Source organism: Globicephala melas, chromosome 1 (genome assembly GCF_963455315.2).
Source record: "Globicephala melas chromosome 1, mGloMel1.2, whole genome shotgun sequence".
NCBI classification, from domain to species: Eukaryota; Metazoa; Chordata; class Mammalia; order Artiodactyla; family Delphinidae; genus Globicephala; species Globicephala melas.
In genome coordinates, this window is record NC_083314.1 from 4,082,858 (window position 1) to 4,100,101 (window position 17,244).

General features: G+C 37.6%; 1 protein-coding gene across 5 annotated transcripts in view; it reads right to left on the reverse strand.

Annotated features, from left to right (window-relative positions):
• The window catches only part of NEK7 (NIMA related kinase 7), a 150,326-nt gene that overhangs the window by 10,460 nt on the left and 122,622 nt on the right, over window positions 1-17,244 (reverse strand). The gene's annotated exons all lie outside the window — the stretch shown is intronic.

Here is a 17,244-nt window from a genome sequence, read left to right on the forward strand (position 1 = left end):
ATGGAGAGAAGCTGAGAGCATTTCCCCTAAGATCAGGAACAAGACAAGGATGTCCACTCTTGCTCACCTCTTTTATTTAACATAGTTTGGGAAGTCTTAACCACAGCAATCAGAGCAGAAAAAGAAATAAAAGGAATCCAAACTGGAAAAGAAGGGGTAAAACTGGCACTGTCTGCAGATGACATGATAGTCTACATAGAAAATCCTAAAGATGCTAACAGAAAACTACTAGAGCTCATCAATGAATTCAGCAAAGTGGCAGAATACAAAATTAATACACAGAAATCTCTTGCATTTCTATACACTAACAACAAAAGATCCAAAAAAGAAACCCAGGAAACAGTCCCATTTACCAGCACATCAAAAACAATAAAATACCTAGGAATAAACCTACCTAAGGAGGCAAAAGACCTGTACTCTGAAAACTATAAGATGCTGATGAAAGAAATAGAAGATGACACAAACAGATGGAAAGATATATCATGTTCTTGGACTGGAAGAATCAATATTGTGAAAATGACTATGCTACACAAGGTAATCTACAGATTCAATCCAATCCCTATCAAATTACCAATGGCATTTTTCACAGAACTAGAACAAAAATTTTTAAAATTTGTATGGAGACACAAAAGACCCCAAATAGCCAAAACAATCCTGAGAAAGAAAAAGGAGCTGGAGGAATCAGGCTCCCTGACTTCAGATTATACTACAAAGCTACAGTCATCAAAACAGTATGGTACTGGCACAAAAACAAAATATAGATCAATGGAACAGGACAGAAAGTCAAGTCTCAAGATAAACTCATGCACCTATGGTCACCTAATCTGTGACAAAGGAGGCAAGAATATACAATGGAGAAAAGATAGTCTCTTCAATAAGTGGTGCTGGGAAAACTGGACAGCTACATGTAAAAGAATGAAATTAGAACATTGTCTAACGCCACATAGAAAAATACACTCAAAATGGATCAAAGACCTAAATGTAAAACGAAATACTATAAAACTCTTAGAGCATAACATAGAGCACTCTCTGACATAAATTGCTGCAATATCTTTTTTGATGCTTCTCCCAGAGTAATGGAAATAAAAACAAAAATAAACAAATGGGATCTAATTAAACTCAAAAGCTTTTGCACAGCAAAGGAAACCATAAACAAAACGAAAAAAAAAAAACCCAGAATGGGAGAAAATATTTGTAAACAATGCGACTGACAAAGGATTAATCTCCAAAATTTACAAACAGCTCATGCAGCTCATTGTCAAAAGCAAAAAAACAAAAAGAACAACCCTATCAAAACATGGGCATAAGATATCTCCAAAGAAGACACACAGATGGCCAAGAGGCACATGAAAGGATGCTCAACATCACTAACATTAGAGAAATGCAAATCAAATGAGATATCACCTCACACTAGTCAGAATGGTCATCATCAAAAATCCTATAAACAATAAATGTGGGAGAGGGTGTGGAGAGAAGGGAACCCTCCTACACTGTTTCTGGGAATATAAACTGGTGCAGCCACCATGGAGAACATTATGGAGGTTCTTTAAAAAACAAAAAATAGAGCTCCCATATGATCCAGAAATCCCACTCCTGGGCATATATCTGGAGAAAACCATAATTCAAAAAGATCCATGCACCCTAATGTTCACTGCAGCATTATTTGCAATAGCCAGGACGTGGAAGCAACCTAAATGTTCACTGACAAATCAATGGATAAAGAAGATGTGGTACATATATATACAATGTAATATTACTCACCCATAAAAAAGAATGAAATGATACTATCTGCAGCAACATGGATGGACCTGGAAATTATCATACTAAGGGAAGTAAGTCAGAGAAAAGACAAATATCATATGATATTGCTTATATGCAGAATCTAAGAAAAAATGATACAAATGAACTTATTTACAAAACAGAAACAGATTCACAGACTTAGAAAACTTATGGTTACTGTTGGGAATGGTGGGGGGAGGGATAAATTGGGAGTTTGGGATTGACATTAAAATGGATAACCAACAAGGACCTACCGTATAGCACAGGGAACTCTACTCAATATTCTGTGATACTGAGCGTGTGTCTCAAGACTATGAGACTCACGCTTCCTTGGCATCTGCACCTGAGCCACATCACCTGTTCTTTCAGCATCTGAAGAAGTGCTTTTTCTCTTCTCAATTCTGTCACTGGAATCTCTTCCAGAATCTGAACTTTGTACATCAGTAACTAGGACCCAGGTGGCTCTGAATATTTAATGAGTGAATGATGAGTCCGTTATTCTTCTAAATTGTCAGTCTCTCCTCATCTGCTGATTCCTTCACCATAGTATGTAAGTACAGTTAAGTCTGTCCGCGGAACTCCTCCTAACTGCTGCTGCACCTCATTTATTTGCTCTAAAACTAAACTCAAGGGTGACTAGAATCTGCACTCACTACCTCGAGTTCCTGAGCCCATGCAGCCACCTTTTTGGGCCCTCACCCCCAGCGGCACCACATTGCCCCACCCTGGCCGAGGTGGGCGGCGTGTGCAGACGCTACATCTAACGGCCCCCCGTGCCCTGGCTGCGAGTCCCTCCTCCCCTGGCTCCCTGACACCTTGCTGGTTCTCCTCCAGCTTCTCAGACTTTTCCTTCTAATTTTCTTTGTAGGTTTAAGGTTTGTCATCCTCTGACAATCCCTCCAGTGTTGGTGGGCCCCAAAGTGCTTTCCTTATCCCTTTTCCCTTTTCCCTCCGCCTTCTTATCCTGCGTCATCTTCTTCTGTGCTGCAGCCACCGCCACGTGCCGAGGGTCACCAGACCTCCTCAGGGGCCCCATCCATGCACCCGCCCCACCACTGCCCTCTGAACACATCTACCCACACGGACTTTAACACCTCATGTGAAACGTGTTCAGAACTGAGATCTTACTCTTTTTCTCCCCAGACCAGTTTTTCCTGTCTTGGGCAGTGCCTCCCATTTCTGAAGCCAGAATCTGAAATTTGTACAGACCCTCATCACACTTCTGCCCCCCTGCCCAACAATCACCAGCCAAGTCCTACTGGCTGAGAAGACGCACTGTTCCTGTCACAGTGTCCACCACTACAGTACTGGAACACTCCTCCAGCTGACAGCTTGCTTCCTTTTACCAGCTTGGCCTTCTGCTCTGGACCCCTCATGATGATGCCTGATACAGCTTCCCACACACACTGATCATCCAGTAACACTCAATGGTTTAATTTTAAATCATTACCACTAGAAAGTGATGTCATGTGGGTTAAGGTATATCTGAGTTCCAATCAAGAGAGACGAGTTACAGGGTTCTGACAGGGAACGGTGGTTACTGGGTGATAACAGGTGGTCCTCCAGAGTAGAGAAACTAACATCTCAGGTACTTTATTCAGGTACTCTGAGGCTGGTCTGACTTCCAACTGGTGAGCAGAGTGGTGAGATGCTTCAGCTTTGATCAAAAGTGTCAGCCTGACTTGCTGCTTGCTTTCCGTTAAGTAAATCAGCAGAATAGAACCTATCACTGCAGTTCCTTGTCAAGGAATACATAATGGTGTACTGAATATCCAAAGACTGGACTATTCAAAAAATTTGAACTCGGTATTGAGACGTGTGCTACACAGCTCCTATCAAACCTGCTAAGAGGATGAAAACTTAGAGAAGACCTGGTAAGGAATACAATACATCCTTATAACTTTGGATAATCTATGATGTACCCTTTAATCAAATTAGGCCACCAGAAGGCTGCACACTGGGAGCACACTGGTTCATCCTGCTGCTAAATCACCTTTCCCAAACCATGCTTTAATGCTTGCCTTTGGCTTTTACCAAAAATCACTTAGGCATTTATTGTATAATTGCTGTGTAAGACAATGCCAGTATATTACTCACAGACCCTTACAGGAGATATTCCTATCATAATTTAGTAGGAGAAAACTCTGTTTTCTCTGAAGAACAGGTACACTTCCTCCTTAAAATGAGAAACGATTTGCTTACTGTTTCCCGTGGAGCCATGACAGAAACACACAGATCTGCCTCAGCGGCTCTGTATAGGTATATTTACATGCCCCTTCTCTCCTTGGTCCTGAAGTGGACTTCTGTTCTATTTTAATACCTGTAAGTCGTGTCTTTTATTGTAAGTTATCTCAAATCCTTTTAGAAAAATGGTGGACTGTAAACATGTTATGGGAGATTTATATAGGCCCGAATTCTTAATTTGATGGAGTTTTCTCTGATGTAACTATTGGTTGTTCTAAAGATACATTTAAATAGACATATTAAACTAGTGGGGGAAAGTCAGTTGCAATAGTCTTTTGGCAAAGCAAGGGGAGAAAAGAATCACAACAAATAACTTACTGCTTTTTTTTTTGCGGTACGCGGGCCTCTCACTGTTGTGAGAAAGCTCCCGTTGTGGAGCACAGGCTCCGGACGCGCAGGCTCAGCGGCCATGGCTCACGAGCCCAGCCACTCCACGGTATGTGGGATCTTCCCGGACCGGGGCACGAACCCGTGTCCCCTGCATCGGCAGGCAGACTCTCAACCACTGCGCCACTAGGGAAGCCCAACTTACTACTTTTATATTACAAATGGCCATGGAACAAGTTTAGCTATTTAACAACTAAAAAGTTGGAGACTGTCTAGCAAAGGTAAGGGTTTTTCCTCTTCCTCTAATTAATGACTGTTCAACCCTATTACCATCTCTTAAGTTGCTCCTGTATTCTAATGTGACTCCCTCCAAAGAAAATGTACTTGAATTTTCACAGAGAACAATTTTTTTATATCAGGTTATGAATTTACACAGTGACATGATGAATCATAAACAAATGCCTCTAAGTTTTCTATCAGACAGTCAGACATTACATAATCAAAAACAAAGAATTATCTTAGTGATCTCCCTCAGTATTAGTCTTACATTTAAAAAAAAAGTTCCTGCAAACCTCTGGAAGAAACTACCTTAAAAATCCTGAACAACTATACAACACTTTGAGATGATTCTAAGTACTACATTATTAACTACGTTCAAGGAAGACATATGTTCATATAATCACTTTAAGAATTTTATATATATTCCTATATGTCGGGCTTTAATTTCTAATAATAATGTCAGGCAATCATTTGCTTAAAAAAATTTTGTGTTTAAATTGAGGGAATTAGCTTTCCATTTATTACTTTATAGAAATAACTCCAAAATCAGTAGATATTACATTAATAAAAATAAACAGGAGTAAATAAAAGAGACATTTCATGGTTTACGTTACCTCGAGAAAATTGTTTAGTTTGCATTACTTTACATGTGTTTGTAAAAACATGTACTTTGTTGTTGTTTTTAAATTGTTTTATAGGACAAGTTAAAAATAAAGGTCTTAATATGTAGGAGCCTTTACAAAAATCAGAGAAGAAATAACTGTAATTCAGATGTTTAAGGGACATTTAAAAAGCAACACAGGGCTTCCCTGGTGGTGCAGTGGTTAAGAATCAGGGCCGACCGGCACTCACCAGCCGAGAGGCTTGTCTGCTCACCCGCCGGGGCGGGCAGGGCTGGGAGCTGAGGCTCCGGCTTCAGTCAGAGCGCCGGGAGAGGACTGGGGTTGGCGGCGTGAACACAGCCTGCAGGTTAATAGCTGATCTTTCAGCAGAAACTCTGCAAGCCAGAAGGGAGTGGCAGGACATATTGAAAGTGTTGAAGAAGAAAAACCTGCAACCAAGATTACTCTACCCAGCAAGGATCTCATTCAGATTTGATGGAGAAATTAAAACCTTTACAGACAAGCAAAAACTGAGAGAGTTCAGCACCACCAAACCAGCTCTACAACAACTGCTAAAGGAACTTCTCTAGGCAAGAAACAAAAAAGAAGGAAAAGACCTACAATAACGAACCCAAAACAATTAAGAAAATGGGAATGGGAACATACATATCGATAATTACCTTAAATGTAAATGGACTAAATGCTCCCACCAAAAGACACAGATTGGCTGAATGGATACAAAAACAAGACGCATATATTTGCTGTCTACAAGAGACCCACTTCAGACCTAGAGACACATACAGACTGAAAGTAAGGGGATGGAAAAAGGTATTTCATGCAAATGGAAACCAAAAGAAAGCTAGAGTAGCAATTCTCATATCAGACAAAATGGACTTTAAAATAAAGACTATTACAAGAGACAAAGAAGGACACTACATAATGATCAAGGGATCGATCCAAGAAGGAGTTATAACAATTGTAAATATTTATGCACCCAACATAGGAGCACCTCAATACATAAGGCAAATACTAACAGCCATAAAAGGGGAAATTGACAGTAACACAGTCATAGTAGGGGACTTTAACACCCCACTTTCACCAATGGACAGATCATCCAAAATGAAAATAAATAAGGAAACACAAGCTTTAAATGATACATTAAACAAGATGGACTTAACTGATATTTCTAGGACATTCCATCCAAAAACAACAGAATACACATTTTTCTCAAGTGCTCATGGAACATTCTCCAGGATAGATCATATCTTGGGTCACAAATCAAGCCTTGGTAAATTTAAGAAAATTGAAATTGTATCAAGTATCTTTTCTGACCACAATGCTATGAGACTAGATATCAATTACAGGAAAAGATCTGTAAAAAATACAAACACATGGAGGCTAAACAATACACTACTTAATAACGAAGTGATCACTGAAGAAATCAAAGAGGAAATCAAAAAATACCTAGAAACAAATGACAATGGAGACACGACGACTCAAAATCTATGGGATGCAGCAAAAGCAGTTCTAAGAGGGAAGTTTATAGCAATACAATCCTACCTTAAGAAACAGGAAACATCTCGAATAAACAACCTAACCTTGCACCTAAAGCAATTAGAGAAAGAAGAACAAAAAAACCCCAAAGTTAGCAGAAGGAAAGAAATCATAAAAATCAGATCAGAAATAAATGAAAAAGAAATGAAGGAAATGATAGCAAAGATCAATAAAACTAAAAGCTGGTTCTTTGAAAGGATAAACAAAATTGATAAACCATTAGCCAGACTCATCAAGAAAAAAAGGGAGAAGACTGAAATCATAGAATTAGAAATGAAAAAGGAGAAGTAACAACTGACACTGCAGAAATACAAAAGATCATGAGAGATTACTACAAGCAACTCTATGCCAATAAAATGGACAACCTGGAAGAAATGGACAAATTCTTAGAAAGGCACAACCTGCCAAGACTGAATCAGGAAGAAATAGAAAATATGAACAGAGCAATCACAAGCACTGAAATTGAATCCGTGATTAAAAATCTTCCAACAAGCAAAAGCCCAGGACCAGATGGCTTCACAGGCGAATTCTATCAAACATTTAGAGAAGAGCTATCACCTATCCTTCTCAAACTCTTCCAAAATATAGCAGAGGGAGGAACACTCCCCAACTCATTCTACGAGGCCACCATCACCCTGATACCAAAACCAGACAAGGATGTCACAAAGAAAGAAAACTACAGGCCAATATCACTGATGAACATAGATGCAAAAATCCTCAACAAAATACTAGCAAACAGAATCCAACAGCACATTAAATGGATCATACACCATGATCAAGTGGGGTTTATTCCAGGAATGCAAGGATTCTTCAATATACGCAAATCAATCAACGTGATACACCATATTAACAAATTGAAGGAGAAAAACCATATGATCATCTCAATAGATGCAGAGAAAGCTTTTGACAAAATTCAACACCCATTTATGATAAAAACCCTGCAGAAAGTAGGCATAGAGGGAACTTTCCTCAACATAATAAAGGCCATATATGACAAACCCACAGCCAACATCGTCCTCAATGGTGAAAAACTGAAAGCATTTCCACTAAGATCAGGAACAAGACAAGGTTGCCCACTCTCAGCATTCTTATTCAACATAGTTTTGGAAGTTTTAGCCACAGCAATCAGAGAAGAAAAGGAAATAAAAGGAATCCAAATCGGAAAAGAAGTAAAGCTGTCACTGTTTGCAGATGACATGATACTATACATAGAGAATCCTAAAGATGCTACCAGAAAACTACTAGAGCTAATCAATGAATTTGGTAAAGTAGCAGGATACAAAATTAATGCACAGAAATCTCTGGCATTCCTATACACTAAGGATGAAAAATCTGAAAGTGAATCAAGAAAACACTTCCATTTACCATTGCAACAAAAAGAATAAAATATCTAGGAATAAACCTACCTAAGGAGACAAAAGACCTGTATACAGAAAATTATAAGACACTGATGAAAGAAATTAAAGATGATACAAATAGATGGAGAGATATACCATGTTCTTGGATTGGAAGAATCAACATTGTGAAAATGACTCTACTACCCAAAGCAATCGACAGATTCAATGCAATCCCTATCAAACTACCACTAGCATTTTTCACAGAACTAGAACAAAAAATTTCACAATTTGTATGGAAACACAAAAGACCCCGAATAGCCAAAGCAATCTTCAGAACGAAAAACGGAGCTGGAGGAATCAGGCTTCCTGACTTCAGACTATACTACAAAACTACAGTAATCAAGACAGTATGGTACTGGCACAAAAACAGAAATATAGATCAATGGAACAGGATAGAAAGCCCAGAGATAAACCCATGCATATATGGTCACCTTATCTTTGATGAAGGAGGCAGGAATGTACAGTGGAGAAAGGACAGCCTCTTCAATAAGTGGTGCTGGGAAAACTGGACAGCTACATGTAAAAGTATGAGATTAGAACACTCCCTAACACCATACACAAAAATAAGCTCAAAATGGATTAAAGACCTAAATGTAAGGCCAGAAACTATAAAACTCTTAGAGGAAAACATAGGCAGGACACTCTATGACATAAATCACAGCAAGGTCCTTTTTGACCCACCTCCTAGAGAAATGGAAATAAAAACAAAAATAAACAAATGGGACCTAATGAAACTTAAAAGCTTTTGTGCAGCAAAGGAAACCATAAACAAGACCAAAAGACAACCCTCAGAATGGGAGAAAATATTTGTAAATGAAGCAACTGACAAAGGATTAATATCCAAAATTTATAAGCAGCTCATGCAGCTTAATAACAAAAAAACAAACAATCCAATCCAAAAATGGGCAGAAGACCTAAATAGACATTTCTGCAAAGAAGATATACAGACTGCCAACAAACACATGAAAGAATGCTCAACATCATTAATCATTAGAGAAATGCAAATCAAAACGACAATGAGATATCATCTCACACCAGTCAGAATAGCCATCATCAAAAAATCTAGAAACAATAAATGCTGGAGAGGGTGTGGAGAAAAGGGAACCCTCTTACACTGTTGGTGGGAATGTAAATTGATACAGCCACTGTGGAGAACAGTATGGAGGTTCCTTAAAAAACTACAAATAGAACTACCATATGACCCAGCAATCCCACTCCTGGGCATATACCCTGAGAAAACCATAATTCAAAAAGAGTCATGTACCAAAATGTTCATTGCAGCTCTATTTACAATAGCCCAGAGATGGAAACAACCTAAGTGTCCATCATCGGATGAATGGATAAAGAAGATGTGGCACATATATACAATGGAATATTACTCAGCCATAAAAAGAAATGAAATTGAGCTATTTGTAATGAGGTGGATAGACCTAGAGTCTGTCATACAGAGTGAAGTAAGTCAGAAAGAGAGAGACAAATACCGTATGCTAACACATATATATGGAATTTAAGAAAAAAAATGTCATGAAAACCTAGGGGTGAAACAGGAATAAAGACACAGACTTACTAGAGAATGGACTTGAGGCTATGGGGAGGGGGAAGGGTAAACGGTGACAAAGCAAGAGAGAGGCATGGACATATATACACTACCAAACGTGAGGTAGATAGCTAGTGGGAAGCAGCCGCATAGCACAGGGAGATCAGCTAGGTGCTTTGTGACCGCCTGGAGGGGTGGGATAGGGAGGGTGGGAGGGAGGGAGACGCCAGCGGGAAGAGATATGGGAACATATGTATATATATATAACTGATTCATTTTGTTGTGAAGCTGAAACTAACATACCATTGTAAAGCAATTATACTCCAATAAAGATGTTAAAATGAAAAAAAAAAATAGTGTTTGAGATAACACTCAATGTTAATTTTAACAAATAATGGCACAGTTATATATTTAATATTATTAGATATCTCATTTTACATTTTAAAGTAAAATACTCTCATCTCACTGAGCATTGGATTACATAACTATAAGAACTAGAGAAATATTTGTGAAAACAGATATACTTCCAAACATTATTTGTGCCATATAATATAATATCCCTCATTTAAATATTCTTGGGACAGTGTATTAGGAATAATCTTCTAGCACCAATTTAAATAACAATGGTTAACTTCCAGTAAGAACTCCAGGAAATTTATATAGTTGTATTAAAATTTGTGAAGGTAGCAACTATAAAATAGAACTATTTAGACTGGTCAAATGAATAAGAGGTTTTATAAACTATAGTTTAACTTCAAAATATGCAAAACTAATCTGTACCTGGCACTTTCATCTTTTTTTCTTATTTACATAAAGTAGCTCTTTTATGAGCTAAAACAAAGGTCATGTTTTTTGTTACTGACTCAACTTAAAAAAACTTCTTTAAGCATATTCTGAATTTAAATATAAACAGAAATTATCTGTAAGTATTAGGTTAAAAAGCCAGTTTTAATTTTTAAGGCTTCCACTTAGTACTTTGCTCTCCTTTCCTTAAGGGTAAACATTTGGGAAATGAAGCAATAAAATTACAACAAATCATAACATTTTTTGTTTAGCATGTCATGGATCGACACTTCTGATACCTTATTTGAAATACATGTAGCAGTTTTTACACATTCTAATATGTAAAAATCATTCCTACCCTTCTGCGAAAGTTCCTTATTCTTTCCCTTCAGTGTAGCGTGGCCCACAAGCTGCGGCCAGGACAGGCAGAGGAGTGCTCTGAGGGAGCTGTGACCCTGCCTCTCTGCCCGGGACACAGTGCCCCCGGGAAGGGGCGCCCAGGTGACATGGTGGGTGAGGGTGGGGACAGAAAAGAGAGCACTGAGGAGCCCATGAGCCTGGGGTAGACCTGAGACTCTCCTTCCAAAGGCTGCTTCCTTTGCTCTTGCAGCACAAGCAGTGGATGTCGTGAGGGGTGCCCTGGAGTCTAGCATTTGCTCTGTTACTTCTGGGTCTCTGTCTGCTCATGTGTAAAATGGGAATAATGCTGCAGACCTTCCTTCTTTAACAAGAAACTTCTTATGTGGGTGAAAGAAAATGGTGATTTCAGAAGCTGAAAAAATTTAGGTATTCCAATTTTATTTAAAGCCATGCAAATATAGTTACTCTACAATAACCTATAAATACCTGAAATCAGTTTAGTTCAACTAAAAATTCATCATTATTATTTTGTTATTCATATATAATCAAGCATAGAAAGGATCAAGCTTTTTAATCCTTATATTTTAAATACTCTGGAAAAATCAATACTTACCTAGTCTCAAGAATAATGAAAATGCCATGATGAGGTATCACCTCATATGGCCTCATCAAAAAGTCCACAGATAACAAATGCTGGAGAGGGTTGGAGAAAAGGGAACCCCCCTACACTGTTGGTGGGAATGTACATTGGTGTAGCCACTATGGAGAACAGTATGGAGGTTCCTTAAAAAACCAAAAATAGAACTACCATATGATCCAGCAACCCACTACTGGGCATATATCCAGAAGAGGAGACAAAAAGTCTAATTCAAAAAGCTACATGCACCCCAATGTTCAGAGCAGCACTATTTACAACAGCCAAGACATGGAAACAACCTAAGTGTCCACTGACAGATGAATGGATAAAGATGGAGTGGTACGCATATACAATGGAATATTACTCAGCCATGAAAAAAAATGAAATAATCCCATTCGCACTAACATGGATGGACCTGGAGATTATCATACTAAGTAAGTCAGACAGAGAAAGACAAATATTATACAACACTTCTATGTGGAATCTAAAAAATAATACAAATGAATCTATATACAAAACAGAAACGGAATCACAGACAGAAAACAAACGTACGGTCACCAAAAGGGAGAGGAAGGAAGGGAAGGAGGGATAAACTAGGAGTTTGGGATGAACAGATACAAAGTATTATACATAAAATAGGTAAACAACAAGGACCCACTGTATAGCACAGGGAACTATATTCAATATCTTGTAATAACCTATAATGGAAAATAATGTGAAAAATATATATGTATATAACTGAATCACTTTGCTGTACACCTGGAACACAATGTTGTAAATCAACTACACTTCAATTTAAAAAAAAAGAATAATGAAAATGATGCTGGAAATTCTTATGCATTTGAGTGAAGTGGTAGGGAAGACTTTGCCAGTGTGCACCACTGAACTATTCCTGGAAAAAACTCTCCCTGGAAAAAACTCTCCCTCCTGCCTTCCATTTCTCTAACTTAAAAAAAATAAAGAAGGAGGAGGGGGAATTGTGGCATTGTCTAAGAAAGGAAGAAATCATAATGGAAGTAATAAAGTAAAAAAAAAAAAAATTGTTATTTAATAACGTTAAAGAAAAAGATTATCATTTTGGAGGTGAATGTTTATGAGATTTCATCCATTCTCCATTAGTTCTTTGGATGTGACCTTTTAGGCTGATACTTTATAGGATAATTGCATATTCGAGAAGTAGTTCCATTAACTGAGTTTTAATAGTAATTGGTATTTTTCTATCTGTGGGCTGGAGGTATAAAGCCACAAAACACATAGAAATTTAATGTACAAGAGAGGCATTAAATAATGTGAAAACTGATTAATGGTTTAATAATTTTGATTCCAATATTATATTTTGGTTTCTTCACCTATAAAAGAAGTAGTAAGACCTACTAAATTATCAAGTTTTCAAAAATATAATTACAATGGACTTCCCTGGTGGCGCAGTGGTTGAGAGTCCGCCTGCCAATGCAGGGGACACAGGTTCGTGCCCTGGTCCGGGAATATTCCACATGCCACAGAGTGGCTTGGCCCGTGAGCCATGGCCACTGAGCCTGCACGTCTGGAGCCCGTGCTCCGCAACGGGAGAGGCCACAACAGTGAGAGGCCCGCATACGGCAAAAAAAAAAAAAAAAATATATATATATATATATATATACACATATATAAAATTACAAGGTAACCACAAGTACTGTGTCCTAAAATAGTCTGTCACTTATAATGAATTTAAAATTACTACTAAACAGATAAGCATTTGCCATAATAGGTCAGATTCACAAGCACTGCTATCATAACACTGTCCACTTTATTAAAAAGCTTTAACCATCTCACCAATGTCTTACAGGCACTTAAGTTTCTTTTTTACTTAAAGTATGGTTTTCAAATCTTCAATTTAATTTCTCCCTACTCTGTTTTCTCAGACTGAGAACACTCTTCTTCACTCTACTCATTTCCATTTTTCACTTTCATCTACAAACTCTTTACTCAACTTTTCAGAACTTCCTTCCAATCTGCTGAGGCAAAATTCTCTTCAACCTTTCCTGTGTATTCTCTATTTATGCTAGGATTTTTTAATTAAAAAAAAAAATAAAGACACAAATCTATATTTCGCATTGTGTTAGTGCTCAGATTTTCAAATATCGGTTAAAAAGAAACTAACTCAGTAGAGAACCACACTTTACACTTTCTATATAAATGATTTTCAATAAACTATTCACTATTTTTAAAATTTAGATTCTCCTGAGATAAATTAGTGAACAATCGTGAAAATGCACAATTCTGATGATTACTCCAGTGTCTCCCAAAGAAATTGAAGGGAAAAAAATCTATTTGCCTTATTTCCTAGTAATGGACATTGGACATTGCAGATACGATGTTGCTTGCTTATCAGAATGAAAAAAATCATATAGCAGGTAACATCAATAAAAGGAAACATCATACCTCTGACCTGTCTTTTGAGTAATTTTCTTCCTCACTGCATAGAGAGTTCTGTAAGAACATTCATTCATTCAATTTACATTAACTGGTTCATTCATTCTTTTCATTTATTCCTTTAATCTCAGTCTCTCATTCGCTCAATTGATGATCAATCAATCAATCACTGAACCTTTTTTAGTGTGCCAGGCCCTAGAGACACACAGATAAAAAGCAGTTACAGGAGCCAGACAGTCTGGAGTGGGGAGCCACATGTGCAAAGAAGACGTGGTACATATACACAATGGACTACGACTCAGCCAGAACAAAGAAAGAAATTTTGCCATTTGCAACAAGATGGGTGGACTTGGAGGGTATTATGCTAAGTGAAGTAAGTCAGAAAGAGAAAGACAAATACTGTACATCATAACTTATAGGTGGAATCTAAAAATGAAAACAAACGTGGCTATAACAAAAAAGAAACAAACTCACAGATACAGAGAACAAACGAGTGGTTACCAGTGGGGAAGGGGGAGGGACAAAAGGGGATTAAGAAGCACAAACTACTATGCATAAAATAAATAAGCTACAAGGATATATTGTACAGCACAGGGAATACAGCCAATATTTTATAATACTTATACATGGAGTATAACCTTTAAAAATTGTGGATCACTATGTTGTATACCTGAAACTTACATAATACTGTAAATCAACTCTACCTCAATGAAAAAAACAATTATAATGCAGTGTGGCTGCCAAGGGAGGAGGGTTTGGGGGTGGAGAAAGGGGAGCAGGATAATTTTATGCAGAAGATGACAGCCATGGTTTGTTCTAAAGACAATGAGTTTGCCTGATAAAGCACAGGGCAAGGAGCACTTCAACACAAGGAAGCAGCACCCACAGAAAGAAGGAAATTCATGGGCCTTCTAGTACAACCTGCATGGGCAGAGTTCAGGAAAGAAGCGAGTACACTGTGATCAGAACGCCAGGAGAGCTCAGCCCAGACCAGACTACGAGGGGCCGTGGGAATTACAACTCCTTGGACTTAGTAAATGTTCAATAAATGTCTGCTTCACTGATGTTAATTTCTTAATCACCAACAATACCAAGTTTAATTAAAACTAAGAGGTATCTCAGGGAAAATATCTACCTTTTTTTTTTTTGACCCAATATTTTTATTGTTAAGTACAGTAATTCCCTATTGCTACATGAATGAGATCACTACTAGAAAAGGAAAGAATACTGAACACTAAAAGTCATAAGATACTTTAGTCAGCTACAAATATATATACGTTCCTAATATCATTCACGTGCAGCTGAGATAATTCAGTCTGGAATCCTAAACGTACATAATAACAACTTAATTCAAAAGGAAATATCTGACATACAGGTTTATTCTTCCAAAGGATACTATTTCTCAGCTTTGGTTTTTAATGCTGAAGTGTATCTATGTCTTAGATTATAAGAAATTTAAAAATCCTAAGCTCTTAAACTCTGAGCTGTTCTAAATGGAATGACTGTATCTGGAAATAAACCTTGTAGAGCTCCTCAGGATTCTGATCAATTGAGGCTGGTTGGCAGGCATGCCTTTTATTCTCATGAAATGCTCCCTGTGTGTCCTCTTTGGGCAGGAGCCTTAAAAATTTAGCAGTAGCTAAATCAACTTGGTAAGCTTTCAAATAGATATTTGGTGGGAAATTAATTTGCTTAAAATGTTTAGTTTTCCAACAGATATAGAGTCTGTTAGCATTTGAGCTATAAAATTGACACCTAATGGATTGGTCTTTTAACTAAAAGTTCACTGTTGAAAAACTTTATACTTCACTTTTCATTGTTTCCTAAATTTTGCCCTACTAAAAAAGCTAAATGGCAATTTAGACTTTTAAAAGTCTATAAAGCCTACTATATAAAGGAATATTAAGATACCGTTGAAGTATGGCAGCATGAAGTCTGTTCAGGTTTTTTGCTACCATAAATTCTGTATAATTATTTTCCAAACAAACTGAGTTCCTACTGAAGGAGAGAAAATATTTATTAAGCACATCTGCATTTCAAAGCTCTTATTCTGAGAACTTTTCTACATAACTGAACAGATTAAAGTAAGATCATTAGTCTGTATTTTTTGTATCTCATTTCTTCAGTAAGAATTAGTTTCCCTGTTTACCTACGCATTACAGCTTTCAGTTTTATCATCGTGCAACAGCAAATTTTGCCAATCGGAGAGACTGTACTATCTTTTTTGGAAAGTACATCACATAACATGTTTTGCTTTATATCTCTCTTCAAAACTGGTAACTATATAGAGTGAAGTAAAAAAGTGTAATCTGTTTTCCTTTCGCAACCATAAGACCTTCTTCTATCTGGGCCAGACTTTGATATTTGCCCCTTGGCTGAGAATCTGCAAATCCAACTTCACACTTAGCTGCAGTGAAGTAGCCCTGCAGGCAGGCCGACTTCAACGAACCACTAGTGGTATCATCATTAAAATCCTGCTGAAGGTCACCATGGCAACCGCCTGCTGAGGCTTCACTGCTGCACTCGGCATCTCCTAATCAGCTACCATGTGAAATGCAAATTCAGACAGTCTGAAAATTAGTCAAGAAGAATAGGGGATGAGGATGCAGATATGTGAAATATTCATGCGCTTCGTGGAAAAAAGAAGACAGCATGAATGACACAACAAAGGACGGCCCCTGACATTCTCGCTATCATTTTGCATGACTATTCACACCCTACTGTATTTCCAGGCCGAGAGTTCTGCAGTTGGCTTTGTGAAGTGCCGTATTTATATTCTATACCCAAAATAGTAATTAAAAATGGCTAACATAATAGCATTAACATCAAATAAAGGTAATACTTCTAAATTACCACCACTGCCTTGTAAGAGTTTGTTCTAATTACCTGAATACCAATGCTGTGAAACAAAAAAACCAAGCGTCATTGATTATCAATATCAAAACTATTAGAAAAAAAAAGGTACTTTCAACATCCTAGGACCACAAATGCCTTACATATGGTAAAAATTCTTTAGAGATATTTATTATTCAAGTTACATGGACTCACTCTTCCTTATATAAAATTGGAACCGACTGCATTCATTTCACATAGAAAGAGTGCTAAGACCACCTAAAAGGTGAACATTATAATTGTTTCATATTTTTCCTTTGCCCCTTTCCATTTTCCTTGGGCAAAACATCTGCTGCTCATGAGCAGGTGAGATGTCCTAAAACAGTGGTTTCTCTGGGTGGGTCCCCAGTGAGCTTTCCAAAAACAGTTATGTGAACACACTTAGTTAACCTGAGACACTGCTATTCTGCATATCTCCTCCTTAAATATAGATAAAATCAT